This window comes from Narcine bancroftii, chromosome 6 (genome assembly GCF_036971445.1).
Source record: "Narcine bancroftii isolate sNarBan1 chromosome 6, sNarBan1.hap1, whole genome shotgun sequence".
NCBI classification, from domain to species: domain Eukaryota; kingdom Metazoa; phylum Chordata; class Chondrichthyes; order Torpediniformes; family Narcinidae; genus Narcine; species Narcine bancroftii.
The window spans coordinates 240,643,538-240,667,001 of record NC_091474.1 but is presented as its reverse complement, the minus strand read 5'-3'; the positions used below and the strand labels follow the sequence as shown (position 1 = coordinate 240,667,001).

General features: G+C 44.5%; 1 long non-coding RNA gene across 1 annotated transcript in view; it reads left to right on the top strand.

The window, feature by feature from the left end:
- LOC138737179 (uncharacterized) overlaps positions 1-23,464 on the top strand; it is a 105,094-nt gene that overhangs the window by 78,890 nt on the left and 2,740 nt on the right. The gene's annotated exons all lie outside the window — the stretch shown is intronic.

Below are 23,464 nucleotides of genomic sequence, written 5' to 3'. Positions count from 1 at the left end.
ACACACACACACACACACACACACACACACACACACACACACACACACACACACACACACACACACACACACACACACCCTTTCTGTTAATATACAAAACATTTGCTGTGTCAGTCATCGAGACGGATCATTGGGGGTCCTGCAGTATAGTTAAGGCGCAGGTGTGTGGGAAGGTACAAGAATCTGATAAATGTTGGAAGGAAATTGTTCTTGTAACAATAGGTGCTGGACTTTAGGTTTTTGTACCTTCTATTTCACAGATCACAGACCTCCAATTAGAGAAACTCTTCTCCACCATTGTCTGTCTTCCATAACAATAGCAACTTTGAAACCACTCCACCATGTCTTTGTGGATCCCTTGAGTCTTCCCACCTATCAGAGAATAATTAAGAATCTTTCTACATCTGTCTTAGAAACATTCTAAGTCTCTGCTCCATTGTCCTTTGAGAAAGAGGCATTAAAAGGTGGTTTTATATGCTTTATATGACAGTCCAAGAGCAGGTATTTTGACTCAGGTCTTGTCTTAAATAGTTGACTCATGTCATGAGGGAAAGACAACTGTTGTTTTATTTATTTCTATCTGTTTCAATCTTCTGGTGGAGACAGTGGAATCTGATGTGTTAAAGAGGCTTTTCAACAGGCAGGGTGTGGTTCTCATGTGGGCAAATGGGATATGTGTAGATGGGCAGAAAGGTCCTCATGGACATTGTGGGCCAAAGAGTTTGCTTACACGGAAACTTGCATGGGAAATAGGAGCATGAGAAGCCCATTCAGCCCTTCGAGTTTGCTCCTCCATTCAATACCATCATGGCTGATCATATGATCATTTTTTTTTCAATGGACCATGCTACAGTTGTAGAGAATTCCAGAACTTTGCGGAAGAGTATGATTTTTGACATATGACTTCAAGTCCTCTGCACCCACAGTCAAATGATAAAGCAGAGAAAGGGTGCACGTAGTTAAACAGTTGCTCAAGCAAGTACTAGACAGTGGCTCAGATATAGAATATATAGAATCGTACACCACAGGAACGAGTCCTTTGGCCTACTGGTCTGTTCTGAACATGATGCTCAAGTTACATATTCCTCTACTCCCTGTACTTTCATGTGTCTGTCTGGATGCCTGTTAAAAGCTATTATAGTATCTGCGTCCACCACTACTCCTGGCACCCACAACACTTTGTGTAAACTATTTGCCCTGCACACATTTAAAGTACACACCACCCCCACCCTCCACAACCACCCCCCAGCCCCCTAACCTTAAACCCATGTTCTCTAATATGTGGTAAAAACACAAAAATGCTGGAGGAACTCAGCACATAGCATCCATTGAAGGTAAAGATATATAACCAATATTTCAGGCCTGAGCCCTTAGAACACTACAGCACAGAAAATAACTTTCAGCCCTCAATGTGGTGCCAAACCATATATTCCTTTAAAAAAAGTACTAAACCCTCCCTGTATTCTTCATGACCCTTCCTAGACTCTCTTAAACACCACTAATGTTTCAGCCTCCACCACCAAACCTGGCAAGGCAATTCCAGGCACCCACAACTTTCTGTGTCAAAAACTTACCCATGATGTCTCCCCTAAACTTCCCTCCCTTAACTCTGGTGTTTGCTGATCTTGCCCTGGGAAACAGGTGCTGCCAGTCCACTCTATCTAGGCCTCTCGTAATCTTGTCGACCTCTACTAAATCTCCTCTCATCCTTCTACGCTCCAAAGAGAAAAGTTCCAGCTCTGCTAATCTTGCCCTCATAAAGCGTATTTTCTTTTTTTTTAACTATTCTATTTAATCAACATATATAAGATCATAATAACAAACGATAATAAATCACCACATTAGATTAAAAAATATATGCAGAAAATATATAGAAAAAATCTAAATATCTAGAAACTAAAAACTAAAAAAAAACCTCTAAAACCCTCCCTCCCTCCCTAAACCTAATCTAATCCCATAACTAACATACATAATCTTCTTTGGCTTGGCTTCGCGGACGAAGATTTATGGAGGGGGTAAATGTCCACGTCAGCTGCAGGCTCGTTTGTGGCTGACAAATTCCGATGTGGGACAGGCAGACACGGTTGCAGCGGTTGCAGGGGAAAATTGGTGGGTTGGGGTTGGGTGTTGGGTTTTTCCTCCTTTGCCTTTTGTCAGTGAGGTGGGCTCTGCGGTCTTCTTCAAAGGAGGTTGCTGCCCGCCAAACTGTGAGGCGCCAAGATGCACGGTTTGAGTCGAGATCAGCCTACTGGCGGTGGTCAATGTGGCAGGCACCAAGAGATTTCTTTAGGCAGTCCTTGTACCTTTTCTTTGGTGCACCTCTGTCACGGTGGCCAGTGGAGAGCTCGCCATATAACACGATCTTGGGAAGGCGATGGTCCTCCATTCTGGAGACGTGACCCACCCAGCGCAGCTGGATCTTCAGCAGCGTGGACTCGATGCTGTCGACCTCTGCCATCTCGAGTACTTCGATGTTAGGGATGAAGTCGCTCCAATGAATGTTGAGGATGGAGCGGAGACAACGCTGGTGGAAGCATTCTAGGAGCCGTAGGTGATGCCGGTAGAGGACCCATGATTCGGAGCCGAACAGGAGTGTGGGTATGACAATGGCTCTGTATACGCTTATCCTTGTGAGGTTTTTCAGTTGGTTGTTTTTCCAGACTCTTTTGTGTAGTCTTCCAAAGGCGCTATTTGCCTTGGCGAGTCTGTTGTCTATCTCGTTGTCGATCCTTGCATCTGATGAAATGGTGCAGCCGAGATAGGTAAACTGGTTGACCGTTTTGAGTTTTGTGTGCCCGATGGAGATGTGGGGGGGCTGGTAGTCATGGTGGAGAGCTGGCTGATGGAGGACCTCAGTTTTCTTCAGGCTGACTTCCAGGCCAAACATTTTGGCAGTTTCCGCAAAACAGGACGTCAAGCGCTGAAGAGCTGGCTCTGAATGGGCAAATAAAGCGGCATCGTCTGCAAAGAGTAGTTCACAAACAAGTTTCTCTTGTGTCTTGGTGTGAGCTTGCAGGCGCCTCAGATTGAAGAGACTGCCATCCGTGCGGTACCGGATGTAAACAGCGTCTTCATTGTTGAGGTCTTTCATGGCTTGGTTCAGCATCATGCTGAAGAAGATTGAAAAGAGGGTTGGTGCGAGAACACAGCCTTGCTTCACGCCATTGTTAATGGAGAAGGGTTCAGAGAGCTCATTGCTGTATCTGACCCGACCTTGTTGGTTTTCGTGCAGTTGGATAACCATGTTGAGGAACTTTGGGGGGCATCCTTTGCGCTCTAGTATTTGCCAAAGCCCTTTCCTGCTCATGTTGTCGAAGGCTTTGGTGAGGTCAACAAAGGTGATGTAGAGTCCTTTGTTTTGTTCTCTGCACTTTTCTTGGAACTATCTGAGGGCAAAGACCATGTCAGTAGTTCCTCTGTTTGCGCGAAAGCCGCACTGTGATTCTGGGAGAATATTCTCGGCGACACTAGGTATTATTCTATTTAGGAGAATCCTAGCGAAGATTTTGCCTGCAATGGAGAGCAGCGTGATTCCCCTGTAGTTTGAGCAGTCTGATTTCTCGCCTTTGTTTTTGTACAGGGTGATGATGGTGGCATCACGAAGGTCCTGAGGCAGTTTTCCTTGGTCCCAACAAAGCTTGAAAAACTCATGCAGTTTGACATGCAGAGTTTTGCTGCCAGCCTTCCAGACCTCTGGGGGGATTCCATCCATACCTGCTGCTTTGCCACTTTTCAGTTGTTCGATTGCCTTATATGTCTCATCCTGGGTGAGGACCTCATCCAGCTCTAGCCTTAGGGGCTGTTGAGGGAGCTGGAGCAGGGCGGAATTGTGGACTGAGCGGTTGGCACTGAAAAGAGATTGGAAGTGTTCTGACCATCGGTTGAGGATGGCGATCTTGTCGCTGAGGAGGACTTTGCTGTCTGAGCTGCGCAGCGGGCTTTGGACTTGGGGTGAGGGGCCGTACACAGCCTTTAGAGCCTCGTAGAAACCCCTGAAGTCGCCAATGTCCGCGCTGAGCTGGGTTCGCTTGGCGAAGCTAGTCCACCACTCATTTTGGATCTCCCGGAGTTTGCGCTGAAGATGGCTGCGTGCGCGACGGAAGGCTTGTTTCTTCTCTGGACAGGACGGCTTTGTAAGGTGAGCCTGGTGGGCAGCTCGCTTCTTTGCCAGCAGCTCCTGGATTTCCTGGCTGTTTTCATCGAACTAGTCCTTGTTTTTCCTAGAAGAGAAGCCCAGTACCTCTTCAGTGGAATGCAGTATGGTAGTCTTCAGCTGATTCCAGAGGGTTTCAGGGGACGGGTCCGTGAGGCGGATTGCATCGTTGAGCTTTGCTTTGAGGTTTGCCTGGAAGTTTCCTCTCACTTCGTCTGACTGCAGGTTTCCAACATTGAACCTCTTTCTGGGGGCTTTACTGTTCCTGGGCTTTGGCTTGAAGTGAAGGTTGAGCTTGCAGTGAACCAGCCGATGGTCAGTGTGGCATTCCGCGCTGGGCATGACCCTGGTGTGGAGCACATCTCGTTTGTCACTTTCTCGCACCAGGATGTAGTCCAGGAGGTGCCAGTGTTTGGATCGGGGATGCATCCAGGTGGTCTTCAGGCTGTCCCTCTGCTGAAAAAGGGTGTTTGTAATGACAAGCCGCTGTTCTGTGCAGAGCTCCAACAGGAGGCGCCCATTGTCGTTGCACTTGCCAATGCCATGCTTGCCCAGGATTCCTGGCCAGGTTTCTGATTGCATCAGATGACACTCAAGGATCCCAAAAATATTATTCTTTCGGGGAAAACTTCACTGGTCAGGAGAATTAAAAAGAAAATTATAATTTTAATCTCATAATTCTAGCCTACGGGTTCTAAATTTGTAGAAGTAAAGAATATTTACCTCAAATTATAGGTATTTTTTTCTAAAGGATTACAATTTTGAATCTCAGTCTTGTTTGAAGGTTAATTCTTTCTGGGTTTCTGTTTGAATGTTTTTGAAATGAATAACTGGAGTGATTTTTACATTAAACCCTGAACCATTGTTAGATAATTTTGAAAGTGTTACTCCTAAATTATCTTTGTCAGATTCTCAATTAAAATTTGTTAAGTTAGTTTTATTAATAGCAACAAAGTGTATTGCTGTTACATGGGAATTAGATGTTTCATTAACATTAGAAAGATGGCAACATCCTGGTAAATCTCCTCTGCTCCCTCTTCATAGCTTTCACAAAACTCTGGTGAGGTCACATTTGGAGTATTGTGTAGCTATGGAGAGGGTGGAGAGAAGATTTACCAGGATGTTACCTGAATTGGAAAACAAGTCTTATGAGGCAAGGATAGCAGAGCTGAGACTTTTCCCCTTGGAGCAAAGAAGGATGAGAGGAAACTTGGATCGGCAGTAAAGAAAACAAATGCTATGTTGGCATTCATTTCAAGAGGTATCGCGTATAAGAATAAAGAGGTGTTGATGAGGCTCCATGGGACACTGGTGAGACCTCATTGGGAGAACTTATCTTAGAAAGGATGTAATCATGTTGGAGAGAGAACAGAGAATACAAGGGCAAATGGGATATGTGTAGATGCGTAGAAAGGTCGGCATGAGGAACATTACCCGGCTCTTGGACTGTATTCATTGGCATATAGAAGAATGGGAGGGGATCTTGCTGGGTGAATTCAGGACAAGATGACACAGTCTTAGAATTAGAAGGTACCCATTTAAAACAGAGATGAGGAGAAATTTCTCCAGCCAGAGGGCGTGGATTTGTGGAAAGTGTTGCCACATACAGCTGTGGAGGCCCCATCATTGGTAGATTTAAGTAGGTGATTGATAGGTATCTAATTAGTCAGGGTATCAAGAGATATGGGGGAAAAGGTCAGAAATTGGAACAACAGATTTAGCTCATGTTGGAGTGCTGGAGCAGACTAGATGGGCTGAATGGACTACTTCTGTTCCTTGATCTTGTGACCTCTCATTATTTGATGGGATCCCCCTTCATTCTTCTAAATCCCAGCGAGTACAGTCCCAGAGCCTTTAAACCTGAAATAAATCTCCGTCAAGCTTCATTGTTAACCTGCTACTTTGTTCCAAAGATTATGACGATAAACACTGCATTTGCTGATAGAGTGGAAATTATGGCTGGATAAGTCTTTTAGCTTGTATTTACAGTCAGGAGTGTGTTCAGTGAAGGGCAGCTTTCACTCGACTGAACTGCACATAGCACCTGTCTTTGGAAAAGAGTGAACTTTTTAAAATAATTTTTCATTTTTCACACTGTGAACCCTATCAACCAAAATATTTTTCCAACCTATCTCATTAAATTTACACAGTGGTCTTTTTTCCTCCCCTTTCCCTCCTTCCCCTCTCCAAAACCCATAAATATTCAACATATACAAGACAATAAAACCATAAAACAGCATCTTCACACAAAGGAAAATAAACAAGAAAAAGGCGTCATCTATTTATTACACACGGAATCTAATCGTTTTGTCTTCTTATCATTTTCATTCTCATTTTAGGGGATGGAGGTCGTAGGCAAGCTCTCTCTGTTATGTTCCATGTACGGTTCCCAAATTTGTTCAAACATTGTGACATTATTTTTTAAATTATATGTTATTTTTTCCACTGGAATACATTTATTAATTTCCATGTACCATTGCTGTATTCTCATGCTCTCTTCCATTTTCCAAGTTGACATTATACATTTTTTTGCTATCGCTAAGGCTATTATAATGAATTTTATTTGCACTTTATCCAATTTGAGGCCTAATTCTCTACTTCTTATGTTACTTAAATGAAAGATCTCTGCATTTTTTGATATGTTATTTTTTGTAATTTTATTTAGTATCTGATTTAATTCATCCCAAAACGTATTTACTTTTGTACATGCCCAAGTTGCATGTAATTTTGTTCCCGTTTCCTTCTTACAGCGAAAACATCTATCCGATAATGTTGGATCCCATTCTTTTAATTTTTGAGAAGTGACAAATACCCTGTGTAACCAATTATACTGTATCATATGTAACTTCGTGTTTATTGTATTCTTCATAGTTCCAGAACATAACATTTAACATAACATGACATAACAATTACAGCACGGAAACAGGCCATTAGGCCTTCTAGTCCGCACCGAACCAAACACCCCTCTCTAGTCCCACCTCCCTGCACAATGCCCATAACGCTCCATCTTCTTCTCATCCATAGACCTGTCCAACCTTTTCTTAAATAATACAATTGACTCCGCCGCCACTATTTCTCCCGGAAGCTCATTCCACACGGCTACCACTCTCTGAGTAAAGAAGTTCCCCCTCATGTTACCTCTAAACCTCTGCCCCTTAATTCTTAACTCATGTCCTCTTGTTTTAATCTTTCCTCCTCTTAACGGAAATAGTCTATCCACATCCACTCTGTCTATCCCTTTCATAATCTTAAATACTTCTATCAAATCCCCTCTCAACCTTCTACGCTCCAAAGAATAAAGACCTAATCTGTCCAATCTCTCCCTATACTCTAGATGCTTAAACCCAGGTAACATTCTGGTAAACCTTCTCTGCACTCTCTCCACTCTGTTTATATCCTTCCTATAATTAGGCGACCAGAACTGCACACAGAACTCCAAATTAGGCCGCACCAACGTCTTATACAATCTCAACATCACCTCCCAACTCCTATATTCCATGCAATGATTGATAAAGGCCAGCATACTAAAAGCCTTCTTCACCACCCTATTCACGTGAGTTTCTACCTTCAGGGAACGATGTACCGTCACTCCTAAATCTTTCTGCTCTTCTGTATTCCTCAATGCTCTCCCATTTACCACGTATGTCCTATTCTGATTCTTCTTACCAAAATGAAGCACCTCACACTTATCAGCATTAAATTCCATCTGCCATTTTTCAGCCCACTTTTCTAAGCAGCCCAAATCCCTCTGCAATCCTTGAAAACCTTCTTCATTATCCACTATTCCACCTATCTTAGTATCGTCTGCATATTTACTAATCCAATTCACCACCCCATCATCTAGATCATTAATGTATATAACGAACAACAATGGGCCCAATACAGATCCTTGAGGCACACCACTGGTCACCGGCCTCCAACCTGACAGACAATTATCCACTACCACTCTCTGGCCTCTCCCTTTCAGCCAATGTTCAATCCATTTGACTATCTCAAAATTTATACCTAAAGACTGCACCTTCCTAACTAACCTTCCATGTGGTACCTTATCGAAGGCCTTACTGAAGTCCATATAGACAACATCCACTGCACTACCCTCATCCACATTCCTAGTCACCTCTTCAAAAAATTCAATCAGATTGGTCAAACATAACCTTTCTCCCACAAATCCATGTTGAGTGCTCCTGATCAGACCCTGTCTATCCAGATGTTTATAAGTACTATCTCTAAGAATTTTCTCCATTAATTTACCTACCACAGACGTCAAACTTACAGGCCAATAGTTGCCAGGCTTCCTCCTTGAACCCTTTTTAAATAACGGAACCACATGCGCAATGCGCCAATCCTCCGGCACTATCCCCATATCTAATGACATTTGGAAAATTACCGCCAGAGCCTCTGCTATTTCCTCCTTCACTTCTCTCAATGTCCTAGGGCAGATCCCGTCTGATCCCGGAGACTTATCCACCTTTATATTCTTCAAAAGCCTTAAAACTACACCTTTTGTAATCTCTATATTCCCCATATTTACCCAATTTGCATTTTTTATCTCACATCTCCCAATATCCTTCTCCTTAGTGAATACCGAAGAAAAGAAACTGTTCAATATCTCCCCCATTTCTCTAGGCTCCACACACAGTTTTCCGCTCTGATTTTCTAAGGGACCAATTTTGTCTCTAGCTTTCCTCTTACCATTAACATATTTGTAGAACTCTTTTGGATTAGTTTTCACCCTGCTTGCCATAGTTTCCTCGTACCTTCTTTTAGCTTTCCTAATTCCTCTCTTAAGATTCCTCTTACATTCAATGTATCTTTCAAACATCTCCTTAACTCCATGCTTCTTATATCTAATGTACGCCTCCCTTTTTCTTCGAACCAAGTTTCCAATATTCCTTGAAAACCACGGCTCTCTCAAACCTTTTTCCCCTCCTTTTAAACTAACAGGAACATAAAGCTTTTGCACTCTCAAAATCTGATCTTTAAAAGACTTCCATCTCTCTACTACATCCTGCCCATAAAACAAATTGTCCCAATGCACACCCTGCAAGTCCTTTCGCATCTCCTCAAATCTAGCTTTTCCCCAATCAAAAACCTCAACCCTTGGCCCTGACTTCTCTCTTTCCATAATGACATTGAAGCTGATGGCATTATGATCACTGGACCTGAAGTGCTCGCCAACACTAACCTCCGTCACTTGACCCTTCCCATTTGCCAACAGTAGATCTAACACTGCTCCTTCTCTGGTCGGCACCTCTACATATTGTTGTAAAAAACTATCTTGCACACATTTCACAAACTCTAACCCATCCAGTTCTTTCACAGAATGTGTTTCCCAATCTATATGTGGAAAATTAAAATCTCCCATAATTACAACCCTGTGCTTATCACAAATATCTACTATCTCCCTACAGATTTGCTCCTCTAGGTCTCGGTGCCCTCCGGGTGGTCTATAATACACCCCTACAAGTGTAACCTCTCCTTTCCTACTCTTCAGTTCCACCCAAATAGCCTCCGTGGATGTGCCCTCTAATCTATCCTTCCTAGGCACCGCTGTAATATTTTCCCTGACAAGCAATGCAACCCCACCTCCTCTTGCCCCTCCGACTCGATCACACCTAAAACAACGAAACCCAGGGATATTCAGTTGCCAATCACATCCCTCCTGCAACCATGTCTCACTAATCGCTACCACATCATACTTCCAAGTATCAATCCACACCTTCAGCTCATCCACCTTTTTTACAATACTCCTGGCATTAAAATATATGAATTTCAGAGATTTCCCAATTTTTAATCCCTGTTTTCCCTCATCTTTAATAACAACATTATTTACTTTTCCTGCCAATTGCCCTTCATCTTCTTCCAGAGCATTTCCCTTCTCTATCACCTGCCCATCCATATTCAAATACTTACTACAAACTTTCTTTGTTTGCATTGTTTGCATTCTAACCTTCTCCTTACTGCTCTGTACTATTTTGTTCCCTCCCCCCAACCATTCTAGTTTAAAGGATCCTGAGATCCTGAGTAGCCCTAGCAAATACCTCTGCCAGGATTCATTTTTTACTTCATTTTTTATCTTTACGTTTAGATCCTTTTCCCACTTCTGCTTAGTTTATAGTTTATTTCATTTTTCTTATCTTGCAGCTTAATGTACATGTTGATTATAAATCTTTTAATTACCATTGTGTCTGTAATCACATATTCAAAGCTGCTTCCTTCACGTAATCTCAATCTGTTTCCCAATTTATCCTTTAAGTAGGCTTTCAATTGATGATATGCAAACATTGTACCATGAGTGATTCCATATTTGTACTTCAACTGTTCAAATGTTAATAAATTATTTCCCAAAAAAGAGTTTTCTATTCTTTTGATTCCTTTTCTCTCCCATTCTCTAAAGGAAAGGTTATCTATTGTAAAAGGGATTAGTGGATTTTGTGTCAATAGTAATTTTGGTAGTTGGTGATTTATTTTTTTTCCTTTCTAAGTGGATCTTCTTCCATGTATTAAGTAAATGATGCAATACTAATGAGTTTTTATATTGCACCAACTTTTCATCCCACTTATAAAGTATATGTTCCAGTACCTTTTCCCCTATTTTATCTAGTTCTATCTTAGTCCAGTCTGGTTTTTCCCCTGTCTGGTAAAAATCTGATAAATACCTCAATTGTGCGGCTCTCTAATAATTTCTAAAATTTGGTAACTGTAAACCACCTTGATTATACCTCTCTGCTAATTTATCTAACGCTACCCTTGGATTCCTCCCTTTCCACAAGAATTTCCTAATTATTCTCTTTAGTTCCTTGAAGAATTTCTCTGTTAAGGGAATTGGTAACATTTGAAATCAGTATTGTATCCTTGGGAACACATTCATTTTAATGCAGTTTACCCTCCCTATCAAAGTTAGCGGTAATTCTTTCCAATGTTCTAAGTCTTCCTGCAATTTCTTTATTAGTGGCTGATAATTTAGTTTGTACAAGTGGCTTAAGTTATTATCTAACCTAATCCCTAGGTATTGGATTGTTTGTGTTTGCCATTTAAATGGTGATACTTTTGTAATTCTGTATAATCCGCATTACTCATTGGCATCGCTTCACTTTTATTTGCGTTGATCTTGTACCCCGATATTTCTCCATATTCCTTCAATTTCTTATGTAATTCTTTTATTGACATTTCTGGATCTGTTAAGTATACTATGATGTCATCTGCAAATAAGCTGATTTTATACTCCTTCTCCTTTATTTTTATCCCTTTTATTTTATTTTCTATTCTTATCAGTTCCGCCAAAGGTTCTATTGCTAAGGCAAACAATGAGGGGGATAATGGACATCCCTGTCTAGATGACTAGTTAATTTAAATTGACTCGATACATATCCATTTACTGTCACCTTGGAAAAGAGTGAACTTGAAGGAAGGTCAAGTCTCCGTTTGTTCCCAGCAACCACAACTCTTTCCTACACAATGGGTCTTGGCTACTCTGTCCTGACTCAATAATTTCTGACTCGGCCATTTACACCTGATTACTTTTTTTTCATGGAAACAGAAGAAAAACAAGACAGATGTTGAAAAGCAAATTGCTGAGTCATTGGAAAATTCACGAGCGCATTCCGGTGATAAGCTTTCCCGAGCGACATCAGCTGAGTTGGGTGAAGAAAAAGCCTGTTTTTAAACAATACACTCATGTTACTTTCTATTCAGTAAACAATGAACCACTGGAGGAAATCAGCAGGTCTGGCAGCTTCTATGGGAGGAAGTAGTCAACCTTTTGGGTTGGGACACTGTATTGAGATGAAACTAAAAAAATGGATGACAATTTATAAAGCGGCAAAGGCCCCAGGGAGGAGTTTGGAGATAGGGTATAGGAAAAGTGTGAGAGAGACAGATAGGACAGGTCACTGTGAAGGGATGAGGGGGATGGGGGGGGGGGAGAATAACATTGCCGGTCCGGGCACAGGGAAAGCAGCGGCGGCCCCAGCCCCGGTCCAGGCAGAGGGTAGGCGGCGGCGGCTCCGATCCGGGCAAGAGCGAAGGGGAGGCGGCGGCCCTGGCCTCGGTTGAGTGAGGCAGGCGGAGGCCCCGGTCCGGGCAGAAAGAAAGAGGCAGCGGCCCCGGTCCGGGCACAGGGAAAGCAGTGGCGGCCCCGGCCCCGGTCCGGGCAGAGGGTAGGCGGCGGCGGCCCCGATCCGGGCAAGAGCGAAGGGGAGGCAGCGGCCCCGGCCTCGGTCGAGTGAGGCAGGCGGAGGCCCCGGTCCGGGCAGAAAGTAGGAGGCGGCGGCCCCGGTCCGGGCACAGGGAAAGCAGCGGCGGCCTCGGCCCCGGTCCGGGCAGTATGGTCCGACCTAGGAGGGTAGGCAGGCCCCTCCAACCCGGGTAAGAAACCTGCATAGGAGAAGGCCACTAAAACCTACGACCCAAGGACCTCGCTGCCACGTCCCAGCTTGCTTGGCCACGGCACACGAACCATGGGTGTAAAGGGTGGGGCCAGTACTGCGCGCACTGCACTCCACTTAAAAGCTCCTTTGCGCAGGCCCGAGGACAGGTCCACGTCCTCCCCCTCCATGTCCTCCCCCTCCACGTCCTCCCCCTCCACGTCCTCCCCCTCAAAAGATGCTCACAAACTCAAGCTAGCATGCTGGAACATCAGAACCATGCTAGACAAGACCTGAATGTCGGTCTGCCCTCATTGCACATGAACTCCTCAGACTTGACATCGACATAGCCGCTCTCAGTGAAGTCCGCCTTGCAGATGTAAGCAGCCTTCAAGAACGCGGCGCGGGCTACACACTCTACTGGTCTGGCAAGCCTATGAATGAACGACACCTATCTGGTGTAGGCTTCATGGTCAAGAACTCCATTGCCTCCAAACTCGAAAACCTCCCAACAGGCCACTCGGACCGGATCATGTCCATGCGACTCCCCCTTCAAAACAAGCGTCGCATCTTCCTCATCAGTATCAATGCTCCAATCCTCCAGGCGGAACCAGCAGAAAAGGACAAGTTCTACACTGATCTGCGCAACCTCATTCAACACACCCCTACAGCCGACAAGGTTGTCATCCTTGGCGACTTCAACGCTCGCGTCGGCAAAGATTCAGAAACCTGGCCAGGAATCCTGGGCAAGCATGGTGTCGGCAAGTGCAACGACAATGGGCGCCTCCTGTTGGAGCTCTGCGCAGAACAGCGGCTTGTCATTACAAACACCCTTTTTCAGCAAAGGGACAGCCTGAAGACTACCTGGATGCATCCCCGATCCAAACACTGGCACCTCCTGGACTACGTCCTGGTGCGAGAAAGACACAAACGAGATGTGCTCCAAACCAGGGTCATGCCTAGCGCGGAATGCCACACTGACCACCGGCTGGTTCGCTGCAAGCTCAACCTTCACTTCAAGCCAAAGTCCAGGAACAGTAAAGCCCCCAGAAAGAGGTTCAATGTTGGAAACCTGCAGTCAGATGAAGTGAGAGGAAACTTCCAGGCCAGCCTCAAAGCAAAGCTCGAGGATGCAATTCGCCTCACGGACTCGTCTCCTGAAACCCTCTGGGATCAGCTGAAGACTACCATACTGCAATCCACTGAAGAGGTACTGGGCTTCTCCTCCAGGAAAAACAAGGACTGGTTTGACGAAAACAGCCAGGAAATCCAGGAGCTGCTGGCAAAGAAGCGAGCTGCCCACCAGGCTCACCTTACAAAGCCGTCCTGTCCAGAGAAGAAACAAGCCTTCCGTCGCGCATGCAGCCATCTTCAGCGCAAACTCTGGGAGATCCAAAATGAGTGGTGGACTAGCCTCGCCAAACGAACCCAGCTCAGCGCGGACATTGGCGACTTTAGGGGTTTTTACGAGGCTCTAAAGGCTGTGTATGGCCCCTCACCCCAAGTCCAAAGCCCGCTGCGCAGCTCAGACGGCAAAGTCCTCCTCAGCGACAAGATCTCCATCCTCAACCGATGGTCAGAACACTTCCAATCTCTTTTCAGTGCCAACCGCTCAGTCCAAGATTCCGCCCTGCTCCAGCTCCCTCAACAGCCCCTAAAGCTAGAGCTGGATGAGGTCCTCACCTGGGAAGAGACATATGAGGCAATTTAACAACTGAAAAGTGGCAAAGCAGCAGATATGGATGGAATCCCCCCAGAGGTCTGGAAGGCTGGCGGCAAAAATCTGCATGCCAAACTGCATGAGTTTTTCAAGCTTTGTTGGGACCAAGGAAAACTGCCTCAGGACCTTCGTGATGCCATCATCATCACCCTGTACAAAAACAAAGGCGAGAAATCAGACTGCTCAAACTACAGGGGAATCACGCTGCTCTCCATTGCAGGCAAAATCTTGGCTAGGATTCTCCTAAATAGAATAATACCTAGTGTCGCCGAGAATGTTCTCCCAGAATCACAAACGACTCTACATCACCTTTGTTGACCTCACCAAAGCCTCCGACACCGTGAGCAGGAAAGGGCTTTGGGAAATACTAGAGCGCCTTGGATGCCCCCCAAAGTTCCTCAACATGGTTATCCAACTGCACGAAAACCAACAAGGTCGGGTCAGATACAGCAATGAGCTCTCTGAACCCTTCTCCATTAACAATGGCGTGAAGCAAGGCTGCGTTCGCGCACCAACCCTCTTTTCAATCTTCTTCAGCATGATGCTGAATCAAGCCATGAAAGACCTCAACAATGAAGACGCTGTTTACATCCGGTACCGCACGGATGGCAGTCTCTTCAATCTGAGGCGCCTGCAAGCTCACACCAAGACACAAGAGCAACTTGTCCGTGAACTACTCTTTGCAGACGATGCCGCTTTAGTTGCCCATTCAGAGCCAGCTCTTCAGCGCTTGACGTCCTGTTTTGTGGAAACTGCCAAAATGTTTGGCCTGGAAGTCAGCCTGAAGAAAATTGAGGTCCTCCATCAGCCAGCTCCCCACCATGACTACCAGCCCCCCACATCTCAATCGGGCACACAAAACTCAAAACGGTCAACCAGTTTACCTATCTCGGCTGCACCATTTCATCCGATGCAAGGATTGACAACGAGATAGACAACAGACTCGCCAAGGCAAATAGCGCCTTTGGAAGACTACAGAAAAGAGCCTGGAAAAACAACCAACTGAAAAAACTCACAAAGATAAGCGTATACAGAGCTGTTGTCATACCCACATTCCTGTTCGGCTCCGAATCATGGGTCCTCTACCGGCATCACCTACGGCTCCTAGAACGCTTCCACCAACGTTGTCTCCGCTCCATCCTCAACATTCATTGGAGCGACTTCATCCCTAACATCGAAGTACTCGAGATGGCAGAGGCCGACAGCATCGAATCCACGCTGTTGAAGATCCAACTGCGCTGGGTAGGCCACGTCTCCAGAATGGAGGACCAATGCCTTCCTCCCAAGATCATGTTCTATGGCGAGCTCTCCACTGGCCATCGTGTCAGAGGTGCACCAAAGAAGAGGTACAAGGACTGTCTAAAGAAATCTCTTGGTGCCTGCCCCATTGACCACCGCCAGTGGGCTGATCTCGCCTCAAACCGTGCATCTTGGCGCCTCACAGTTCGGCGGGCAGCAACCTCCTTTGAAGAAGACCGCAGAGCCCACTTCACTGACAAAAGACAAAGGAGGAAAAACACAACACCCAACCCCAACCAACACATTTTCCCCTGCAACCGCTGCAACCGTGTCTGCCTGACCCGCATCGGACTTGTCAGCCACAAACGAGCCTGCAGCTGATGTGGACATTTACCCCTCCATAAATCTTCATCCGCGAAGCCAAGCCAAAGAAAAGATATTTAGACCTATAGTCCATTTCAACCCACGAGTCTGTTCCGTCCTATTTACATCCAATTGACCTACACCCCTGGTACGTTTTGAACAGTGGGAGGAAACCAGAGCCCCCGGGGAAAACCCACGCAGACTCGGGGAGAACGTATAAGCTCCTTATAGCCAGTGTGGGATTCGAACCTTGGTTCTCGATCATTGGTGCTGTAAAGGCGTTGCACTTTTTAAATTCATGCCAACCACTCATAGTGCAAGAGTGGGTAAAGAAGAGATAGAACATTACAACACAATACAGGACCTTTGCCTTACGATGCACTGTCCACCTATGTACACCTACTCCACAACAGTCTAATCTTTCCCTACCTCACACCCATAGCCCTCCATTTTCCTAATATCCATGTGTCTTTCTAAGAGTCCGTAAATTGTACTGGCCTTCATCACTACCCCTGGAAATGCATTCCAGCACCCAGCACTCTGGTGTAGAAAAACATACCGCTGTCATCTCCCCCAAAGCTTACACCATTCTTCTTAAACAGATGTCCTCTGGAATTGTGGTTCAGGTTAAAAAGGTGCTAGCTGTCGACCCTATCTAAGTCTCTCATAATCAAACATACCTCTATGAAGTCACCTCCCATCCATTGTCATTCCAAAGAGAAAATCCTTAGCTCTGTCAAACCTGCTTCTATTCCCAGGCATTTGGAAACAGTGGAACCAGATCAAAGTGGAGGTTATATAAAATTAGAAAAATCTATGTTCATGCCGTTAGGTTTGAGGCTGCCCAGGAGAAATATGGTGTGTTGGTCTCCCAGTTTACATTTGGCCTCACCCTGACGATGGATGAGCCAAGGACGGTCAAAATGGTTGGAGAGGTTGAAATGAAAGACTGTATGAAGCTCAAATTTAAACCCACATGTGGGGCGTGGGGGTTCGGTTTTCTTTCGACCTGTTCCAAATTTGGACCGGCTGTAATTTTGTTTTGTGAATTAAAGCAAACCATTGTGAGTGCAGCCATTACTGCACTCACCTGCTGGGTTCTTCCAGAATTTTGGGCGATGCTCCTGTTTTCCAGAATCTGCAGTGCCTTTTGTTTATCAACATGTAATGACTTGGCAATGAGAAAGCAGGCACAGTGAAGCACAGGGCTGGAGTAACTCCACAGGTATAAATCTGATCAGATAATCAAGCACTTAGCGGCCGCAGGAAGTGCCCACATATTGAAACGTCTGTCCATGGCCTCAAGTTCTGTCAAACCAAGACCCCCCATAAATTGGAGGAGCTGATTTCAGATTTATTGTCAAAGTATATACATGATATCACGACATGACTCTGAGGTTCTTTATTCTCCAGGTGAAACAGAGTTACCACTTATTGGTCGTGAACAAAACAACTGTACACAGGATATATATGTAAACAAATAAAGAACTGTTAACAGAGAATGAATGTAAACAAACTGTGCAATTCAGAGAGAATTAAAAAAGTGCACGTAAAAGTCCTTAAATGAGTCCCCAATTGAGTTTGTAATTGAGGAGTCTGATGGTGGAGGGATAGTGGCTGTCCCTGAACCTGATGATGTGAGTCTTGTGGCACCTGCACCTCTTTCCTGATGGCAGCAGCGAGAACAGAGTATGTGCTGGGTGGTGTGGACCCTTGATAATTGCTGCTGCCCTCCGACGACTGTGTTCCCTGGAGATGTTCTCGATAGTGTGGAGGGTTTTGCCTGTGATGTCCTAGGCTGTATTCACTGCCTTTTGGGTGGGGCTTTACATTCAGGGGTGTCGGTGTCCCCATTCCAGACCATGATGCAGATGGTCAGCACAATTTCCACCACTCCTCTGCAGAAATTTGCCAGGATTTCTGGTGTCAAACCGTAACTCACTGCCATTAGTGTGTTGGGTTCAAGAAAGATCTTCCAAGATAGCGAAGTGGTGATACAACCACAGCACTGGGCCGCGTGCCCTCCAGCCTACTGCAGTGGGTGACCTCTGTACCTGCAGGAAGACCACCTGGAAGGCCAACTCTACTTGGCCGGCTGTCAATCATTGACCTGTATATAGACTTGAGCCGGCCCCTCCTGGACCAGTCACACATGGAACCATTGAGACTACTCCTGGTGTACAACAAAGTTTAAAGCTTGTATTACAGTCTTTTCTGTGTTTTGTGTCTGCTTGCTGCACCACAAGTGACTCCTAAGAACATAAATTTGCAAATTTGATCAACCTCTGATCCCCCAATTATTGTATATCTCTGGCTTTCCCTTCCTGAATTCAACAATCAGCTCCTTAGTTTTGGTGCGATTGAGGTCAAGGTTGTTGTTGATCGACCATTCAACCAAGTTTTCAATTTCCCACCTGCACGCTGACTCGTCTCCTTTCTTTATACAACCCACTCCTGTGGTATTGCCGTCAAATTAGTAGATAGTGTTATTTTTTGTATCGAGCCAAACAGTTGTAAAGTGAGAAGAACTTGAAGCATTTTGTTTGGGCGCCTGCTGACACTTTGTCCCTACCCTGATGAAGGGCTCAACACCGAAACGTCGGTTATGTATCTTTATCTTTGCTGTATAAAGTATACGTTTGACCTGTGGAGTTACTCCAGCCCTGTGCTTCACTGTGCCTGCTTTCTCATTGCCAAGTCATTACATGTTGGTAAACAAAAGGCACTGCAGATTCTGGAAAACAGGAGCATCGCCGAAAATTCTGGAAGAACCCAGCAGGTCAGGCAGCATCTGTGGAAAGCATAGACAGTCGATGTTTCGGGACATAACCCTGCTTTGGGACTAGCAAGAAATGGGCAGTAGCTGGAATAAAATGAGGGAGGGATAAGAAGCCATCAAGGAGATACACATGTCACAGAACTCATACTTCTTGGTTCAGGTATAGTTGCTACTGTGACAAAGTATATAGATATATTTTTGGGAGATACATGGGAAAGGTTTGTTAGAGTAGGTCACTTGCAAACAATTTAAAACAGATCTTATTTGAAATACTGGACCTCTGCCACATGCTAGACATATTGGCTCCGCAACTTTTGCAAGAGCTTTGAAGTGTGCTCAAGAGACTTTACTAATGGATTGTTGTTCACAAAAGGCAACAGATGAAAGAGCATGTTGGAGCCGCTGCTGTCTGGAGGAGAGCTTACTGCTGTAAGTGGGTCATGTGGTTTTGCAAGCAAGGAAAGTCAAACAGGCTTCTCTTTCTGTGTGTGTGTGTGTGTGTGTGTGTGTGTGTGTGTGAGTGTGTGTGTGTTTGTGTGTGTGTGTGTGTGTGTGAGAGAGAGAGAGAGAGAGAGAGAGAGAAAGAGAGACTGAGATCATTTGAACAGTGTTACAGCCAACAAGAAGCATCTGGGACTGGAACAGGACAAGCTGACAAGCTTATGGAAAGCCCATTTGTAAGATGGCCTGGTCAAAGCCCTTGTGGTTCATGCAAGAGGAGAGGACTGGCTGTCTAATGTTTCACTTGGAATAAGAGAAACAAAAAGACACTCTGTTGTGACCTGAAAGAAAGAGGTTATCATCTGGAGAATGCTGAAGGAGCAAGTTTCGTCAGCAAGACACAGGAATGACTGATGGAAGTACATCAGTTGTGGATGTCCTGGAACAACAAATCTCTCTCTGAAAACCAACAAGAACCTTCCTGAGTGGTAATCATTTACCTTTTAAGAACCAAAGCCTGGTGAACTTTATAAATGTTAAATTCTGTGCACAGTTTAAGAATTGCCTACAACCAGTGAATTTGGAGGAAGGAGAAGTAAGATTGGACTGTGAACCAAATAACTTTTCTAAACTCAAACACACATTACATGCACATGCGCTTAGAATTAGAAGGGGGGTTAGGTTAAATAAGTCAATAGTGATAAGTTAAAGTTTGATTCTATTTTCATGTTTAAAGATAATTAAAAACAACTTTTGTTTAAGTCATGATTTGTCTTGGTGAATATCTATTGCTGTTGGGTTTTGGGGTCCTCTGGGCTTGTAACACTACTCCTCACCTATCAAACTCCTGAACAACAGAATCAAAGATTCATTTAAGTACCCTACACATTATTTATCACTGAACATTTATTTTTCTATATTTGCACAGTCAATTTGTTTACATTTTTTTCTTTAAGTACAATTTACAGATACTGGGAAACGAGTCTCAGAGTGATGACATGTATGTTCTCTGACAATAAATTTGATCTTTGACCTTTGAACTGTGAGTTGCCACCGAAGTTGATATTGCTGAGTCAGAATATAAGGTGCTGTTCCTCCAATTTAGGAGTGTGCAGATTAGTTACCTGATCTCCCATAGCATAGGAATGACATCACCAAATTGGAATGGGTGCAGAAAAGATTCATGGAACTGTTACTGGGACTAGCGGACTTGAGTTATAAAGGAGACGCTTGGACTCTTCCCTCTGGAACATTGGAGGCCAAAGGGAGAGCTACTGAACTTTATAACATCATGAAGGACATGGATATGGTCAATCGTCCTAGTCTTTCCCCCCAGGGTATTGGAATTTAAAACTAAAAGGCATAGGTTTAAGGTTGTGGGGGGTGGGGGGGAGATCCCACAAAGAATGAGCTGCTAAAGGAAGCTGTAGAGGTGGACACAATGATCATGTTTAAAATAATTCTCTGCCTTCTGTATTGCAAAAAAAAAAGGCTCAGATTCTGTTGCTCACTGGCCACAGAGCACCAGGATGTGTTTGGGAGGCTTATCAGCAGGGAGTTTGCCCCTGGACCACCTTAAAGCAGGCAGGGTATTACACTGGCAGTGTAAAGATACGGCATTTGCAATGGCTACATTCCATGGTCTGAGATAAGAACACAGCACAGGCCTTTCAGCCCACAATGTAAACTGACTCCACCATAATCGAACACTTGTCCATAACCGAGATTGGCTAGACAGCATGGAAATAGGCTCTTCAGCCCAACTTGTCCATGCCATCCCTACTGGCCCCATTTGCCTCCATTTGGCCCATTTCACTCTAAATCTTTCCTACCACTGCTCCTGTCGAAATGTTGCTTCAGAGCACGACAATTACCCCCAGCTCTGTCACTTCCCCTGCCACATCCTTCCATAAACTTACACCCTCAGTGTGAAGAAGGTACCCTTCTAAATCTTTCCCCTCACTCACCTTGTGGTGAGACTTCAGACGGTTGAGAGATTTCAGAATATCAGTGGAGAGAACACAGAGGAGACATCAAGATGTGGCAGGAAAAGGACAAAAGGGTAAAAGACTAGCAGAGCATACTTGATGGGCTGAATGGTCTAACTCATAATCCTGATGAAATGCAGAATTCTTGAGACAGTGTTATCAGTTCTTGTGCACCTCAGGACATTTCATGAGGCCTTAAAAATTGGATGTATTTCCCTTTTCTCTTTAAGTTAGTTTTTCCATGAGAGATCAAGTGTGCTTCATAGATCATATAATAGATTAATTTTTATGTGGGGTTTGTTAAAACAATAATCCTGAATCCAAGCACAATAACTTCTTGAGAAACCAAGAAATAGTGGGCAACAGTATTTTTGTCTGACAAATGTTGTGGCAATATATGATGGATTAATACTGATAATTTTCCAGCCTTCCCACACTCTTACCCTTGTTGGCAATGGAGGGAGTTGAGACCCAGCCAAACTCCTACTATTTCTACGCAATCCATGACAACGTCCTGTGGAATTCTTTGCTGATAGACAAATAGGTTAACAATAAAGTTAATACGGAAAGCAAGTCCACGGAGAGTCATTTCTGATTGTGTGGTCTTCTTGCTTCCTGCCTCTTTCCCCTTCTGAAGCAAGGACTACTGAGGGAACCATTGAACGCCGCATCACGGAAACAGGCCCTTCTTGTCTGTGCCAAACTATTATTCTGCTTTGTACCATTGGCCTGCTCCTGGACCATAATGCCCCCCCCCCCCCGCCATATCCCTCCCATCCATGTACCTATTCAAAATTTTCTTAAATGTCAAAAAATTGAACCCGCATTCACTTCAGCTGGCAGCTTGCTCCACATTCTAAACACTCTCTGCATGGAAAAGTTCCCCCTAATGTTCACAAGATCACAAAATATTGGAGCAGAAGTTCCACAGACTCACGGCACCTCCTAGTCCCTGCCTCAACCCTCTTTATATTAGGTGAGAAACACAAAAGCAGGTCAGGCAGCATCCATGGGTGGAAAGGGACAGTCAACGTTTCGGGTCGGGACCCTTTCTCAAGATTAAAGGTAAGGCTAAATGTAATCTTGGGCAACAACACATTTTAATTTAGAGATAGCTCTAAAGCGGCCCACAAGCCCGTACCACCCAAATGCACCCATGTCACCAATTAACCTACCATATATGTCAGTGTTCAAGACGACCCCAGAATTTCCACTTAAAATGTAGGTTTTGAGCTATACTCACTGTATATGACTACCCCCCAAGTCTGGCACTTATTGCTGAGAGCTTACTGCCCTTTACCAACCATCCCACTGATCAGTGGAGTGATACTGTCACAATATTTTAAAAGTAAATTGCACAGGAAAGTTTTAAGTTTTATGAGCATATTTTAAAATAAACAACTTTATCAGGCTGTTTAAAGCCCGTACAAAGCCGATGGAACTCGGACTGGGCGGATGGACTCTGCAGGGGAACACATGAGACTTCGATGTTTGTCAGCTGTTGCAAATGGCAACTGGTGCATGCTGTTAGCTTAGTTTGCAGCACTGTTATTTTAAGGTATGTTAAAGGTCCATTAGAGAATCACAGCGGACAACTGTGTGTGGAGCCAAATGAGGTGGGAGAGATTTTGAACAAGTTCTTCGTTTTTCACCAAGGAGAAGGATATTGAATTGTGCAGGGTAAAGGCAGCAAAGAGGGTGATTATGGAGTCTGTAGTGAATAAGAGAGAGGAATTTCTGGAGCTTTTAAAGCATATAAAGGTGGATAGTCTCCAGGTCCTGACGGGATTTTCCCCAGGACCTTGAGAGGTTAATGAGGAAATAACAACTGCTCAGACAGTGATTTCACAAATGTCATTAGAGATGGGGATAGGGCCGGAGGATTGGCTTATTGCTTATGTGGTTCTGTTGTTTAAAAATGGTTCAAGGATCAAGCCTAGCAATTATAGGCTTGTAAGATTGACGTCTGTGACAGGTAAGTTAATGGAAAGTGTCCTTAGAGATAATATATACAAGTATCTGGAGAGACAGTGTCTGATCAGGAACACTCAACGTGGAAGGTCTTGCTTGACCAATCTTGTTGAATTTTTGGAAGAGGTAACTAGAATGTTGATGAGGGGAATGCAGGGGATGTTGTCAATATGGACTTCAGTAAGGCCTTCGATAAGGTTCCGCATGGATGGTTAGTTAGGAATGTTCAAGCACTAGGCATTAACTTTGAAATAGTCAAATAGAATCAATAGTGGCTGGAAGGGAGATGCCTGAGAGTTGTAGTGGATAACAGTTGTCAGGCTGGAGGCTGGTGACAAGCACTGTGGCACAGGGATCTGTATTGAGTCCATTGCTGTTTGTCATATACATTAATGATCTGGATGATGGGGTGGTAAATTGGATTAGTAAATATGCAGATGATAA